Consider the following 16,992-nt stretch of genomic DNA (forward strand, 5'->3'; position numbering starts at 1 on the left):
ACTCGAAAGGTGAGTCCGGAGGGGTCCACTTCCGCATCAGCACTCCGTTGCGATGAAAATATGCGGTGAGGTGGTCCTTTAACTCGCCTTTATCTACCGCAGAAACACGACAAGCCTCCAAGGAGGGATCGTCCGCTTGAGCCGCGACCAAAGCTTCAGCAGTGGAGGGAACCTCAGGGGAGACAGCAAGTTTCACAGGAGTCGGAACACAAGGATCAGTATCTGACGAGGGAGTTGGCAAAGCGGGGTCAGACATGAACGTGTCTGCTAAATCGATGTCTGCAAGCCGGCGCCGCTGAGCTCGAGTAAGTACACAGGCAGGGAACACCGTCGGAAGCTCTACCGCAACATCATTTTCACATACGGCGGGGTCTGGGTTGACCTCAGGAAGAGGCACAAGCCTCCCACCTGCAATGTCGTTCCCTAATACAAGCGTGACACCGGACACAGGTAACTGTTTCTGAACCGCGACACGCACATATCCTGAGAAGTCAGGGGTTCTCAGGTACACAGTGTGCAGGGGAACCGTGGTCACACAGAGGGCGATACCTTGCACTAATACATCAGTACCACAATATGTCGAATCATCTAAAGGAACAATGCCTTCAACTAGGAAAGACTGCGCAGCACCCGTATCCCGTAGGATAGTTACAGGATGCTGTACATGGGTTTCTCCGAGTGAGACCGTGCCAGGGAACATAAAGGGCTGAAAGGTGGAGTCAACCGTAAGAGCTGGCGAAACAGCCTGGTCGACACAAGCAGCGAGTTGTACCTTTCGGGTAGCAACCCGAGCGTTCTTCCGCTTCAGAGCGGGACAGACCGAGATGATATGACCCACCTCTTGACAATAGTAACATTCTCGTTTCTCCACAGAAGGTGGAGTGGCAGCTGAAGACGAAGGAGGCATCAGAGGACGGAGACCAAGTCTGCGAGGCATAGGGGTTGGGGTGAACACAGTCTTATGGGTCAGAATAAACTCATCCGCAAGGGTGGCAGCTTCAGACAACGAAACGGCTTTTTGCTCATTCAAATACACCACCACACGATCAGGGATACAGTTCTTAAATTCTTCTAACAATAACAACTCCTTAAGTTGGTCGAAATCAGACACACCACATGCAGCACACCACTTATCGAATAACAGTTTTCTCACGGGCAAACTCAACGTAGGTTTGGCTGGCGGATTTACTCAGAGCCCTAAAGTTCTGCCGGTATGCCTCAGGAACTAGCTCATAAGCCTTCAATATGGTGGCCTTCACGATCTCATAATCGAGACTCTGATCTAACGCTAGAGCCGAACACACTTCCTGTGCTTTTCCCACTAACTTGCATTGCAAAAGCAACGACCAAAGATGCTTGGGCCAGTTCAAAGTCATAGCAATACGCTCAAAAATAGAGAAATAGGCGTCTACCTCATTCTCTCGGAAAATAGGAACAAGCCCAATATGGCGACTAACATCAAATCCAGGTTGTCGAATTTCAACGCTGCGGGGAGCTGGCGAACTCACAGGAGAACACGGACGAGGGCGAGGAGCGTCTTGGGCATCAACAGAGTCTCGGGGTGGTAGGCCAGCCTGAGGGGTCGTACCTGGTGAGCAAACCTTCCGCGGAAGGGGCACAGGCTTTTGGTCAGCCAAGCTCATCCGGAGTAACGCCACCTCCTTCTCCGCTTCCACCTCCACAGCCCGGACATGGAGTAGCTGTGCCTGGTACTCCTGCCGCTTGATCTCCAGTTCCAGCTCCCGTAACTTAATAGTGAGCAGCAGCTCATCCCGAGCCGAGTGAGGTTCGCCGGGATCCATGCGGATCCCCAGCCCTAGGGTGTCGTCGCGGGCCTCCGCTGCAGCCGACATCCGCACGGGAGTGGATGCAACACCCGGCGAACCACCCAACTCAGGTAGGATACCCTGCGTAATCAGCTCGCCCTGCAGAGCCTGCTTTATCACCCGTTTGGACGCTTCAACGGGGACACGGACTTCAAAGAATTCCGCTATTTTTAGCAAGTCGTCCTTGCGGCACTTATCAAATTGCTCAAGCGTAGGCTGGAGGGCGAAAGCTATGAGATCAAACTGCGCCATATTCACTTCACTACCACTAATACAACCACAACCGCCCCCCCACAAAAAAAATCCGCCAGACAAACACCAGAAGGAAGCAAAGAAAATCCCGGACGAGCCCCCAATTTCTGTTACGATCCCCGGTCTAGGGTCAGGGACCGCCAGAAAGGTAAGGGATAGGGAAAGGGGAAGACAAGACAACCAGGGAATAAGGGAACGGGAACAAGGGACACAAGAGGTTCTTTTTTTATGGTTTTTTTTATTTTTCACAAACACGTTCACAAACACGAGGTGCAACGAACTTCGGGAGTGATCTATGCCAAAACAACAAACAAAAACAGCTAAACGAACATGTCCCAACTAAGCTAATACCTAAGTGAAAACAAGTAAACAAATGACAAATACTACGCCTGACTCCCTAACCAAAAACACACAATAACCACGATCCGCAAAACCAAAAGGCAATCACTCCTTACGCACCAAAATGAGACAAACAAACAGCCAATACACAAGGACAAGAAATCACGGTATCCGAGGGGGCGAGCAAAGGAGAATAGTCGAGAGCCGGGCGAGAGATCAAAACCAGTAAATCAATAAACCAAAGCGACAGTACCGAGAAGGGGAAAAAGCGAAAGCCGTAGTCAAGAAAGAAAGCAGTCATACACAGTAATCCAAATATCCAACAAACAATCCAATAATCAAGCAATGAGCAGAGCTCCTGGGATTCGTCGCCGGCCGGCTCTTCAGTATCCGGACCGGAAGTGATGCCTGACGCATCGCAGGAGACGTAGGCGGAGTCGAGACGAGGGGGGCAGGGCTAAGTCGCAGTCGACGAATGGTGACAAAGGCGGAAGGTCCGGAGAGTCGGCAGGGCTCCTCCTAGAACTTACGGCACGTAACAACAACACACTGTCACACTGCTGTATAGTGCCAATCACATATAGTATGCATATGGACAATATAATAAAAGTAACAAAAATTGTAAGATTAAGATGTTACCTGTCAATTACACACGAGTTGCGGTCAATAATATACCATCGGAGATAGTCTGACACAATTGTTCTCCTTTCCTCAAGAGTAGTCACATATCTGAGACAGCCAGCTGTCTGTAACATTGTGCTGTGTCTTATAGTACATTCTCGCAGATCATCCACAGAAACAGCACTCTCAATCTAAAGCACAAAAACCAAAAGGGCCATATACACTCGGTCGACACAGTATATACAGTTCTCATTGCCTAATTTTCTAATTCATTACATACAGGATATAAGGTTAAGCTAGGTATCACAGAAAGTAAATGCAGCTATTGCTCTATGTATATGATAAAGGAAGTAAAAATTCTCTCAAAGCATTGCAGAAACTAATAAATATGCCCTGCCCGATCACAGCCTTACACTTTTCCTACCTCCCGCAAAGCTTTCCCTATTTCTTCATCAGTTATGTCATTTACTGTTGCTTTGAATGAAGGCTGGCCTGCAAGGTACAGTACAAGACCTTCTGACAGGAAATGAGGGCCTGGACCTCCATGCACAACTGATACTGCAATCATCTTTCCTGCCAGGAAGTACTCATCCTGCCTGACAGCTGTAAATGAAAATTATATTTCACAATTGTGGGTGATTTATGATTCGATAATCTTTACTTGCTTTTTATTATTTAATGTTTTTATTATTTCCAGTGTTTCCCACATATTTAGCAACAAGTGTTGGAACAATTTAAATATGTTCCATAATCCACTGAAATCGAGACTAACCTCAGCGAGTTGTTGCTAAGTATCTCTGGAACTGTTCAAGCAACAAAACATATCAGTGATGTGATTTACAGGTACAGGTCAAGCATCCAACACCATACGTACCATTTGCATTGTAGACCAAGAAACGGTGTCCTGCTGGTCCATCAAAAATTGATCTGTCTTTTAGGTGGTTCATTAGTAGAGTTAAAAACTCTCGTGTAGGACCACCTGTATCAATTCCTTCTTCAAAAACACCAGCATCGTTGGTAAATCGAACCAGCATGTCACAGGTTTCTGAATATGTTGCACGTCTGAATCCTCTGACTGCTCCATCCCAAATGTTTGACCTTGTAATGTTGAACCGGCTGACTCTTCCATGATCAATAGGACATGACAGGTTTGTGATGATATCGGTGAGTGTAATGTTTACCTCCTCCCTGTAATTAAACAAGTGACTTACATTTGTGCAAATGCCAGACGGTACACACTTTTCTATTTTTGAACAAAACTTAATGTGCAGTAAAAGGCTGCTTTCACACATCATCATTGAAGTAATTCAATCTTTAAATCAGTAGATGTACAGAGAAAAACTGCACCGCCAATGTCAATAACTGCCAGCTTACATCGTGGTGTCTGGTAAATTCTTCATATCTACAGGAACTGGCTCTTCATCCTCTTCCTCAACACATGGTGCATAAAGGTCTGTGTATGTACTGTAATTAAATTATTCTTATGTTAAAATGCTACTCCAACCATTTTTTATTAAAACATGGTTCACAACTTAAATAGATCCCTGTAGTGCATTTTTTGTAAGTTAACCTTCCTACAGATATTTTAGAAACAACTTACCAGTTTCTTTTCCATCTAATCTAAAAACTTCTACAAAGTTAGACAACATTTTTGTCAATATTTTGCTTACCTATAGCAAGTGGACATAGCTTGATTGTATGCAGGTGGATCCAGAGTATCCTCAGTGTCAGATATTACTATCTGAAAAATTAAATGACATAATAGAACCTAAATGTCCAACACAACAAATTTAAAGCAAAGAAAATGAGATACCATTTACTGCAATACCTGTCCAGTCTGAATTGTAGATGAATGTCCCGTTGCATCTCTGAAACAAGTTAAAATTACTACTTTAGTGCAACAAAGATTTATGGCGTTAGAAAGAATTTAAAGGTAATGTAAGCCATAATAACCTACATAATTTCATTATGTTTCTCAGTATTCTTATGCTATTTCCTGCTTCATGTTCACAGAGACAGAACTCTGGTGTCAACATAAATTCAAGGGTTCCAAATGTGACATAATCACATGACCAGTTTAACATTTTTGTAAATTAGTACTTACACGTCATCTTCCGTGTTTTGATTGGGTGTACTTTGGTTATGGGGTTCAAAAACCTGAGGGGAAAAGTATACAATTCTGAATTATTTATATAGTCTATATCAGGGGTGCCCACACTTTTCTGGCTTGCGAGCAACTGTTAAAATGATCTACCTACACTGAAAATGCTAAATGTTTTTTTTTTTTTTACATATATACACTGAGTATACAGTATATGTTGGTGAGCCTTCCATCACTCCATGACCCCTTACAGCACAATACAATCCAGTACATTTATGGTTCCTTATTTGGTCCGGTTCCTCCACTCATTTTGTATATTCCTTTCTTTTTTTAGTAGATATAAATTGGAAGGCTAGCTGGGTCACGCTGCTCGCAATACATTCGCGTTTTCTGCGTGGTGACCTGTGGGATCTTCACGATACGTTAGAAGAGAAGGGATCCAAGTTATTGTTATGGTAACCTAATGTAACAAAATTTTAAGCAACAGCAGACTGGCCCTGCTTTACATCAATCAAGTGGCGAATGCCAAAGGGAGGATAGATGATAAACTGTTTTAGATGTTAGCCTTTCTCAATGTTGCGTGATCTACCCACACTACCTTTGTGATCTACTGGTCGATCGCGATCGACGTATTGGGTACCCCTGGTCTATTTCATTCTTCTCTTTTTACAGATGCAATCATCAATTAAATGTTGCATGGTGAAAGGTGACAGGTTGTTAGTGTTTCTGACAGATAAAACAACTGAACAGTAGTCAAAATAAGGGATGTGCATCACACAAAATGCAGGTTAAGATGTAAATCCTATTGTTCAAGCACAATACAGTCAAATATTTTTAAACTACAGACTTACCATATAACGGCCAGCATTATACACAGAACAATCCCGGTTAAGATATTCAATGCAACCACTCAGTGCATCTCCTTTCTAAATTGTTTCATGTTAACTCACCACAGTGTCCGCCTGATTGAATTCGGTTGTGCTCCTAGATGTGATGACAATTTCAGAATCAGAGTCTGACTCTGACACAACACCCACTGCAGTTAAAATAAAAACAAATTCAACACTTTACTATCTATATCACAATAGAGTAAAATATATAAATATGTATGGAAAACTTAGTTATCAGATCAACTAACCTCCTCTAAAGACGTTCTCTAGGCATATAAAAAAAGAGATCCTGCAATATGTCTTTCCTATTTCCTTTTTATATTCATTCAGTCTGAATGGCCTTTCTGTTCCAGGCACATGGGTCACCTCTGAGCAATCTGGATACAAAAGGACGTATCTTCCTTCATCCATGTCTTTGTTAAATGTTCTCATTTTCTGGACAGCTAGTTTCAGCCGATCAGCTGCTGCGACCTCTGGGTCTGTAAATAATGGAAGTGTTTTCCCTCTTACAGGTTTTAAATCATTTCCATGTTGTGCCATCAATCCTATGTTTATCTAGGAAAATAAAAAACAAAGAATTAGTTTACTGTACACTACATGAGTTTGTTGCACGGGAAGTTAAACACCAAATGGATCTTCATTTTCTGTACCAACTTGTCGTATTAAGGGCTGCAGGGGGTCCAAAGTCTATTGTAGAAGCTATGAGCCAAAGGAAGGAAACAACCCAGAATGGGGCGTCAACCAATCAAAGGACAAACTCACGGTAACTCCAATTCACATCAGCATAAGCTTAGTGCAGGGGGAAATTGGAGTACCTGGAGGAATGGCATTGGGAAAACACACAAACATTGAACCATGGCAGAGACTTGAACCCTGCTCCAAGACATGTGTGGCAGCAGTGCTAACCACTGCACCACCATACAACCCTCTTGCAGATGTAGGAATTGAACAGCTCAAATGGGGATGGTTTCCCACCAATGTTCAGGGGAATTGATTATGAATTAATTAATGATTAATTCATACACAATTAAATAGGGAATATTAGGTTTGAGTTGTTGTTCCGATATCACAGTTTTTATATTAGTCCCACTTGGTAAAGATCTGGATGATTTAAGTCCAGAATGTGAATGGAATTCATTCGTTGGTATCACTACTCAGTCTAAGATAGCTGCCCGTCCACCGGGTTAGCTTCTCTCTGTAACCTAGCGACTCAGCTCTTGGCCAAAGAGAGAGTCTCGCGATACTTGAGGACGCGAGTGGGACTTCAAAGCTCAGTAACGGGATTCAGACCAATAAAGTGACTTATTGTAAGCACAGAGAGGGAGATTTAAAATGTGAACAGCATGCGTTTATTCTAATACTACACTAAAACAGGACAAACATTAAACATAACATAATACATACAAACACAATAACGAAATTACGGAAAATGGATTTACAGTAGGAAACAGTGATCAGCTTTGATTAAATACTGTTCTGCAACGGCAAGCCTAGGATCTAAACAGGCAACCCAGATTTCAGTGTAAATCAGCCGGTACTAGCTGCCGATGAGAGAGTTGACGGTGAGTTTACGTGATTGCAGCGGGGATCAGCTTTATCTTTTGTTGAAACTCGCGGCGGAGAGGCTTCGTAGTTTCGATGGTAGATTTAATCTTCTCCGCGCGTAGTTTCTCCCGCAGTCTTGGATTGGAGGCTTTACGTTTTCTTCTCCTTTTTCGATGACGTTTTTCGATGACTTCTCCTCCTCCTCCAGATTCTCTGGGTGTGAGGTTTTTATGCCCCATGGGTCCCATGAATATTCATGACCCAGGGTCCAACTCATACCCAATGAGAATTGGTACCTGGATCCGAGGGGCCGGTTGCAGGCTCCCCGAATGTCCCCATAGATTTATGGTGGTCTTTGGCCAACTTTTGTGCTGATTTTAATTAAGTAATTTAGCTTTGGATAGGTTCAATTGTGTAATAATCCGTCCCCGGATTCATATTCGGACATAATTTAGGATGACATTGATACCAAACATGATATTCCACCTTTGATCCAAACCTTTGCTAATTTTCATTGATTAATTTATAATTCCTCTTATGAGGTGCATGCTTATTATTGCCATCAATGTACAGAATACATGGCTAGGTGGCATACCTCACAGCTGTGACAAGTTCAGGTATATTTTACTGAAGCTGTACCCCATTGCATACAGTGTGTCCTAATTAAGGATGGCTTGGGTAACTTTCTTTACTTCAGTAAAAGAACAGGGTTGATTATACATTGCCAAATTATAAAATGTAGCAAATCGGGCTATTAAAAAGGGGTTCAGTACACAAGTTTTCACATACATTGCATAGTCTCTTTCAGACAAAGGGAGGCAGGAAAAGAGCGCGAATCTCTGATTTACGACTGTAAGGCATAGATAAGCAACCGCATTTCTACCCCTTCCCCCCCCCCTTTTGGTGAGGGGTGGGGGCCTTCCTTAGTTCTATTAACTAAATAACTATGTGCTCAAACATTTCTACCTACTTGGTTACACCACTTAAACTCATTTCCCCTATTCTCTGAGAGAGGTGTGAGCACGTGGTTGGATAACCCCAGTGTTTACCTATCTGTGCCTATTAATATATATATATATATATATATATGTATATAATTGTCCAAGTGGCAAAGATACAATGGGACATTCATAAGAAAAATAAAAGACAATTGTGACTGACACATACACATCCACCAAGTTTACAGTAATGATGCCAAATAATAGTGAGGATAACACACAATCAAATACACAATAGATGGCATATGATTTTAGCTTTGTCCCACTCCAGAGAGATGCAGGATCTCCCCCCCTTTCCACTATCTGGGTCCTCCGTTTGAGGGCCATAAACATTGGAATGTGGGCTTCGGCTTCCTGGAGAGGGGCCCTGGGTCAAAGAGGTACGGAGGGAGATCTTGGCATGGCCGACTCACTCCCTCAGCGGCCATAAAATACTGGCTGTGGGGCCTGCGTGATCCTACATATCCCCCCTTTCGGCTGATTATGGCACTGCCATCATTCAGGCGACAAAGAGCTAAAAGGGATCACCATCACAAGACACGACACAGAAACTTCCCATCCTTTTGACAGCCTGGGTAGTATGGTAGAAGGGAGTCGACCGTTGGCATCAGGCTTTGGAGGCAGGAGTGAGTGGGGACAACACCGGTTTATGGCGGTAGATGCTGTTTGGGTCTATAATGGGCAGGTTCACGAGGGATGCTACTTCCCGGAGAATGGGATCAACGTATAATGGTATAGCGCTTCCCAGGGAATAAGCTAAATGGGCTTGTATGGACTGTACAGCTCCCAGTGTGGCCCTGGCCAGGATATCTTGCACTAGGCTCAAGGGCACCAGGTACGGTGGTATTCTACCCATGGCCAAGCTATCCAAAGAGGAACTTCTCGCGAAGCATGTCCCCCATCAACAACGAAACGACTTGCGTGTGCGCATAGTCGTTCTGAAGAACGTGAAAAAGTTGGTTTACGGCCTTCACTGTCTGGTTGAGGATGACACTATGAGTGTTTACCACAACGATGGTGCCCTGCACGGTTTTACCGATAGCTTGGGACGCCTCCTTCTGGGCGCGAATCTGTTCTTGGAGTTTGGGAATTTCGTCCTGCAATTCGCTGACGTGACGCCGTACGGTGGCTAAATTTATGGCATTGACTGTGGTAAACCCAATATTAAAAAAAAAAGGGTGCCTACAGCTGCGGCAGCCCCTAGCAGCGCCCCCAGGAACCTCTTTGGGCGGGGATTGGAACCGCTTAATTCGGCTTGGGTTACAGTCATCTTTTGTAACTGCTGCAACATATAGGTAGTGTCCGCAGCGGCATGGTGAAGGGCGTCCTGAGTCCACCGGATACCCGCCCAACTAGCCTGGGGCTTTTCATTGGGGTAATGGGTTCGGTAGACCTCGTAGGGGTCGAGACGGACGAATACCCTCTGCGTGTGGGTACGGCAGTTGGTAATCAATAGGCCCGGTTGTTCCCTCAAAACGATGCCTGATGCAGGCCCAGGAACAACCGTCTCAGACTGGGTCCTTGCTCTTCCCATCCAGAGTAACGTCAGGAGCAGGGTCAGCATCCTCCTAGTGGCAGGGGGTAGACAATGAAAGGTCGTGTTATGAGGGGCACTGAGCTAGGTCAGAGCCTCGGGTGGTTGAGCTTGTGGAGTAGGGTTAAGGAGTAGTGAAAGAGGGTAGGATAGTGAGTGGATTGTGCACACCGGTGCAGAGGGGACAGAGAGAGTTTGAAAACCCTAACACTCAGCCAGGGAACGACCGAAATCAAATAAACGGGACAAATAAAAATGCATAACCGTATCCTCTTCAGTAGTTTCCCGGGCACGCGTGAGCCACCCCAGGTCCTTACCAAAAACAACAACCAAATGAAATAAACAGTTAAAAAGAAAACTTAATGTCACTCAGATACCAGTAGTCAGGCTCACCACCTTAGTCTACTCGTCTGAGTTTCCTTGTCCCTTTGAGCTTGGGGACATATTTAAGGTTGAAGGTTGGCTGTGGTTTATTTGGAAAGGCTGGCTTGATCCTGACCACGGTCCACTTGGGAATGATCAGTGGGTGTTCCCAGCCTTCCTTGGGTTCGGTGTTGCCTGATTTGGTTTCGGTGAACCCACTTGAGGCATGTTTCTGGAGTGCCCCGGCTCATTTTAATACGGTAAGCTACAGGGGACAGTTTGTCCACGATTTCATGCGGTCCTGACCAGCGTGGCAGGAGTTTCCTGGAGAGTCGTTGTGTGGAATTCCGACTGCTCGGCTGCCCGAAGTTGTAGTACCAGACTTTGTCCCCCACTTGGAGTTCTTCCTGTGAGGTTTTCTGGTCATAGTAGGCTTTCCTGCCTTCTGCTGCCTTCTGCAACTCCTGCTGGGCGAATGCGAAGGAAGCTCTTAGGTGCTTGTGCAGACTGTCCAGATACTGCTGCGTGGTGTAGGCTGTGACAAGGCTGTGGTCACCTGTTTGGTAGAGGAGGTGGAGAGGGAGTGTCATTTGTCGTCCTGTCATTAGTTCGAAGGGTGACACTCCCGTGGACTTGTGGGGTGTGGCCCTGATGGCCATGAGTACCAGCGGTAGCTTTACATCCCAGTCCTTCTGATTTGATGCCACGTATTTCTTGAGCATACCGACTACGGTTCTGTTGGTCCGTTCTACTTGGCCGGATGCCATAGGGTGGTGGCTGATATGGAACTGTGCTTTGATGCCCAGAAGTTTCCAGATGTCCTTCATCACTTCGGCAGTGAAATGGGTGCCTCGGTCTGAGTTGACCTTCAGCGGGAGGCCAAATCTGGAGAACACATGGTTCATGAGCAGGTATGCCGTTGTCTGGGCTGTGTCATTGGGTGCTGGTAGGCATTCTACCCACTTGGTGAACTGGCAGGTGACAGTCAGGAAATACTTGTTTCCCCGGGTCGATCTCGTCAGGGGTCCTACCCAGTCGATCTGCAGATCTGACCACGGGAAGTTGATTCCTCGGCGCTGTAGAGGGGCCTTGTGGTTTGGGTTTGCTGGCTGAAATTGGCAGCAAACCAGACACCCTTTCACGTATTCTGTCACGTCCTGCCGCATGTTAGGCCAGTAAGCTACCTGATTGAGGGCTTGATAGGTTGCTTTGGCATTGCGGTGTCCCGCGCAGGGTGCGTCATGGGCGTAGAGTAGCATCACCCCCCTTTGGTCCCGAGGGACCACGAGCCTTGGCGAAGTGTGATCCTTGGGGACGTAGAGAAGTACGCCCTTGACCAGACGCAGAAAGGCGAGGAGTTGGATGAGGACGCGGAGATCTGCGGAGGCGTCGAGATCCGTGGCCGAAATCGGGTTGGTGGCGGGGTCGCGGAGGTGATCGGAGATCTTGCTGAGCACAGCATCAGCAGATTGGAGGGAGACAACGTCTGAGTCAGTAAGCTGAGGGTCGAGGTCCAGGAAGGAAGATGCTGGAGCCAAGGCCAGCTCACGAGCTTGGCGGCGAGTGATGGCATGCACAGCAGGGTTGGGTGGGGGGGCTTGAAACTCCCACGGGTCTCCGTTCAACGCTCCAGCTTTGGCGAGTGCATCTGTTTGGTCATTGTAGGTCTTGTCCAGGCCTGGGAGTCTGGAGTGACCACGGACCTTTTTCCAATAAATGTGCATGTCGTGCGACGTTATCAGTGCGTCACACGTCTGCAGCAGTTCCTGGTGTTTGACTGGCTTGTTACCTGATGTCTTGAAGCCATTCTGCTGCCAGTGAGGGAGATGGCATAGGAAGCTGAGTCGTGCATAGTTGGAGTCCGTGCAGATCAGCAAATCCTTTATGCCCTGTTTGGCAGCCAATTCCAAGGCAATCAAAATCGCTGCTAGTTCCGCATACTGTGACGTGCGGGGGCCCAGCTTGAACTGCTGTGGTGGGAGTGGATCGTCTCGGAGCCATGTGAGACCTGCCCCGGCTTTCAGGTTTCCTTGATGGTTGAAAGCACACCCGTCCACATAAACGGTGGCCATGTCCTTACAGACGTTCTCATCAAAGTAGTGATGGTGAGCTGGCTCCATCACCATCTGTGGGTCAGGGACACTGATTGCTGATGGTTCATCCTGAGAGCAGTTTTGGCAGCTAGCTAGTCCTGTCCCAAGGGGTAGCTTTTGGGTTTGGGCATACCGGATGTCGATGTCACGGCCCTGGAGTGTCATCAGCCAGGTGGCTATGCGTGAATTAGTGACCACCCCATCTCTGATGCGCTGGCTGTTGAGGAACGTGACAGGTTGATGGTTAGTTTCAATGATGGTCTTCTGTCCCCCAATGTAGTTGGAGAAATGCGTCATTGCCCAAACGGTGCAGAGTAGTGCCTTTTCACAATCGGAATACTTGCGTTCTGGTGCCAGAAGGGTTTTGCTGGCATAGGCAACTACACGCCTGTCTTGGTCATAGACTTGATACAACCCTGCGCTCAGACAGTCCTTCGAGAAGCCTGCTTCCAAGTGGAACTCCTTGTCCGGGTTTGGGTAAGCCAGGCAGGGTGCTGAGCACAAAAGCCGTTTCAGTTCTGTCATGGCCTCTTCTTGTTCTGTGGTCCACTGAAATGGGATATCCTTCTTCAGAAGGGTGGTCAGTGGTCTGGCAACGTCTGCGTAGTTTTCGATAAACTGTCTGGAGTAGTTGCACACCCCTAGGAAACTGCGCAATTCTGACAGGTTAGAGGGCGCCTTGATGTTCTGGATGGCCTGGGTGCGGCTGGACTGGGGCTCAACACCGTTTGGGCCCACCAACAGGCCAACATAATTGACCTTGGTTTTGCACCACTGGCCTTTGTGGAGGGCAATTTTAGCACCTGCTGTAGCCAGTGGTCCTAAAACATGGTCAAGTTCAAGCAGATGAGCGTCCATTGTGGTGCTTCGGACCAGAATGTCATCCACATAGACAAGGTTTCCTCGAGCTCTTGCGTCAGGCAGTGCCTTGTTCAGGAAAATGTTGAACTCAGCCGGCGAGTTGGCATAACCAAAGGGGCACCTGGTGAAGGTGTATTGTCTGTTGGCAAAGGTGAATGCCAGCTTATGTTGGTCTTCAGGGTGCACTGGGATGGTCCAGAATCCTGAGGCCACATCCATAGTGGAGAAGATTCTGGCACCACCGACTCTGGGGAGGTCTTGTTCCAGCTGTGTCATGGGCCAACGGGACAGAGGCACTTGCTGGTTCAGTTTCCTGTAGTCGATGGTGGGGCGCCATTTCCCATTCGGTTTGAGAACTGGCCAGATGGGGGCTGAGTATGTGCTGTTGCATGGTCGGATGACCCCCTTTTTCAACATGGCATCGACGATGTCCTGCACAGGCTCGTATGAAGCGATGGGTATCTTGTACTGCTTCACGAATGTTGGCGGGGCCCCTGGTCGAGTGGGGATGCGGACCATGTGAATGTCCGTGAGTCCACAGTCCAGAGAGTCTTTGGCGAAGAAGTCCTTATACTTATAGATGACTTGACGAAGCTTTTGGCGATCTTCATCACAGTCAATAGCGTCGGCGTCTTTGAGGATTTGCCGTACTTCCGCCTCAAATCCAGTGTAGGGTTCACTGATTTCCTCTGTGGACTTCGGCATCGACTGATTTGGGGGTTTGACCGCTTCTGAGTCTGTGGTTATGGCACAAATTGTGAGATGTTGCTCATCTGTGAGTTCAACTCTACATACCGCCTCCTTCGTCACCGGTACGGTGGAAGTAATGGCGATGGCGCCGGTTGGTGCTGTGAACAGCCGATCTCTGTCCAGCTGGGCTGTCAGCAAGTTAGTGGGGATCTGACCAATCACCGGAAGTGCTAGGTCAAAATCATGGAACTGTTGGCTGATGAGCCATCCTACCCTGGTTGCCCTGGGTACAGTGATGTCGGCTGCCGTGCAGTTATTGACGAGCACATACACTGTCCGACCTGTTACCTCCAGGAGCGGCATGGCCTCCAGGGTGAGTCCCAATTCCGTTGCTTGGGCGGACGGCTGGAAAAAGGCCATGGAGTGGTCTAGCGTTTGGCCTTTCTGCATGTTCAGGCGCATCGAGATGCCTTTCCTGTATGCAGGGAGTGTCACAGTTCGTTCGGTGACCATTGCGCATGCTTCCGGAATGGTCTGTCCTGAACAGAGGTTGTCAAGGTTCACCTCGGATTGGTGCATTTGTCCCCGTAGGGAGGTCCAAAGGACGTTGTTGATTGTGTCCACTTGGATGGCCATTCTGACCAGTAGATCCGCACCAATGTGGACCGAGTGTGGAAGACTTGGGATGACCGTGAAGTAATGCCTCAGAGATCGCTGGTTCCAGACGAGGTCCAGGGCACAGATGCCTGTGGCTGAGACAGTGGACTCCGGGTCCGTGCTCAGCGGGAACCTCGAGGCTTTACTGGCATGTGGCACGGGAACGTCTCTTTGCCTTAGTTCCTCGTACAGTTTCTGGCTAATAGCGGATTTTTCCACCCCCAAAGTCATCACCACGTCCATGACTTCCATGCCTTGGAGCCGAATGCCGTCCCTGACCTTGGGACGATAGGGTCCCGGCGTAGGATCCAGGCTGCACAGGAAGGAGTCATGTCGCTGGTATGGGTCTCCTGCGTTGAGACGCTGATCTGGAGGGGAGTCTTTTCCTTGGTGCGGAGTGAAGTCTGGGGAGACAGCCAGGGTTTGGCATTCTCCCATGACGGTGTTGGATGCCGGTAAGGGCAGTGGTTCTCGGACCTGAGCCCAGATTTTTAAGCGCTGCAGGTCCAGCAGTGGCTCAAACCGGTTCAGGAGGTCTTTTCCAATGAGGAGAGGGATGGATTCGAGTTGGGAAATGTATATGGGGTGCATCACGTTCATTGGGCCAATGGACAAGTTGAGTGGCATCACGTGTTCGATCCTGGTGCCTATTGGTGAATAAGCCTGCACGTCCAGGGAGCACTTCTTGGGCTGGAGGGTTTTGTTCTCCCAAGCCGCTAGGTGTTGCACCTGTAGGAAGAGGCTGGTAGACATGAGCGTGATGTCTGCTGCCGTGTCGATGAGGGCCTCCAAGGTGATCACATCCTCTAGGGTGAGGGATAGATACAGCTTCTTGGCAACCCCCCTTTCCACCAAGTCCCCCAGGAATCGCGGTGCAGGGGCCTGGACGGAGATTGGCGAGGTGTTGCCATCGTCGGGTTGGTGTTCCGAATCACGACACACCACAAGAACAACGCTGTCAGGCACAGGCGAGGGCTCATCTCCCTGGTCGGGTTCTGTGGTGGGGGCAGCAACATCAATTGTGACAACGAGGTGTGAGTCCGCAGGTTTTTCTATTGGAGCCAGGGCTTCTTCCCTGGTTATGAAAGGAATGACCGGTGGGGTTCGAACGTTGCCTGGGGTTGAAGGCCAGGGCAATTCACGGGTATGGTCAGGTGCGGGTTCAGGTGACGGCTGGCCCTCTCGTCCTAGTCACTTGGGATCTTTCTCTCGAAAATTCCTGGGACTCTTGGGAGGATTCTGTTCGAAGAAGTCGCGCAGCATTTGAAGCAGGGCGGACTCCTCCTCTTTCTTGGATGGTTCCGGCTTTGCATCCCGTTCCAAATCCCTTGTTCCATCGGACTGGTTCCGTGGTAGGGTTCTTCGCGGTCTCGGGGGAGAGCCGGAGTTAGGACGCCGGTCTTCCGTCTTGTTCCACGAATCCCGTGCTTGTGGCTTGCCCTTGTTATGGTGGCGCTGTTTCTCCCACTGACCTGGCTGGGTCTTTGCCTGCTGAGGGCGTGAGCTGGGGTATCGCTCTCTGGGGCCCATGGCCTTCCAACCGTGGTTACGGGTTGGACCAGGGGGTTGAGAGTGGCCACCTTCTAAGGGTAGGCTGGGGTCTTGCGTCACCAGGTTCAGCACTGTGGTAGCCTTGGGTGGTTTCTCTGTTGTTGCTGCTCGTTGCTTGTTATAGGCCTTGATTGCCAAGTCTCGCAGCCGCTGGCTGGTCATGGTGTGGGGGCACGCCATGAGCCCGATGTGATGATTCACGGTGGGATGGAGATTCCGGAGGAAGAGAATCTTGAAGTTTACATCTTCTTCCATGCCTGGCTCATTTTTGGACCCGAAGTAGGCTCGCCGTAAGCGGTTGTAGTAGACTTGGGACGTTTCCTGTCTACTCTGTCTGACGTCGAGTGCCGTAGTAAGACCTTGTTCTGACTCTGGATCAGAGAATTCTCGAGTCAGTGCTTCATGTAGCAGCTTGGGGTCCATCTTGACTTGATCTGGCTGTCGATCCAAGAAGCTGCGGACCTCTAGGCTGGAGGTGATCCTGATGAGGTAGAGTCTATCTTCATGGGTCACATTGTCCAGCCTTTGGAGGTGGAAGTCAACATCTTGTAAGTAGGCATGTATGTCGTGGCCGCCCGTAGGGTCAGGGGTGAACTTGTTCACGTTCCGGGCTACCTTATCCAGCTCTTTGGTGGTGAGTCTGTGGTAGTGAGGGACTGGTCTTGGTAGGC

General features: G+C 48.2%; 1 long non-coding RNA gene across 1 annotated transcript in view; it reads right to left on the minus strand.

Moving 5' to 3' along the window:
- Nucleotides 1-4,034: 4,034 nt before the first annotated feature.
- Nucleotides 4,035-16,992, minus strand: part of LOC140578533 (uncharacterized) — a 35,251-nt gene continuing 22,293 nt past the window's right edge. Inside the window, exons 2-8 of the long non-coding RNA XR_011982782.1 lie at nt 6,278-6,584; nt 6,090-6,175; nt 5,143-5,195; nt 4,867-4,906; nt 4,709-4,779; nt 4,413-4,502; nt 4,035-4,226 (exon numbers count right to left, since the gene is read on the minus strand). This is a non-coding gene — a long non-coding RNA (uncharacterized lncRNA). The remainder of the gene's footprint in view (nt 4,227-4,412; nt 4,503-4,708; nt 4,780-4,866; nt 4,907-5,142; nt 5,196-6,089; nt 6,176-6,277; nt 6,585-16,992) is intronic.

This window comes from Paramormyrops kingsleyae, chromosome 15 (genome assembly GCF_048594095.1).
Source record: "Paramormyrops kingsleyae isolate MSU_618 chromosome 15, PKINGS_0.4, whole genome shotgun sequence".
In the NCBI taxonomy this organism is placed as follows: domain Eukaryota; kingdom Metazoa; phylum Chordata; class Actinopteri; order Osteoglossiformes; family Mormyridae; genus Paramormyrops; species Paramormyrops kingsleyae.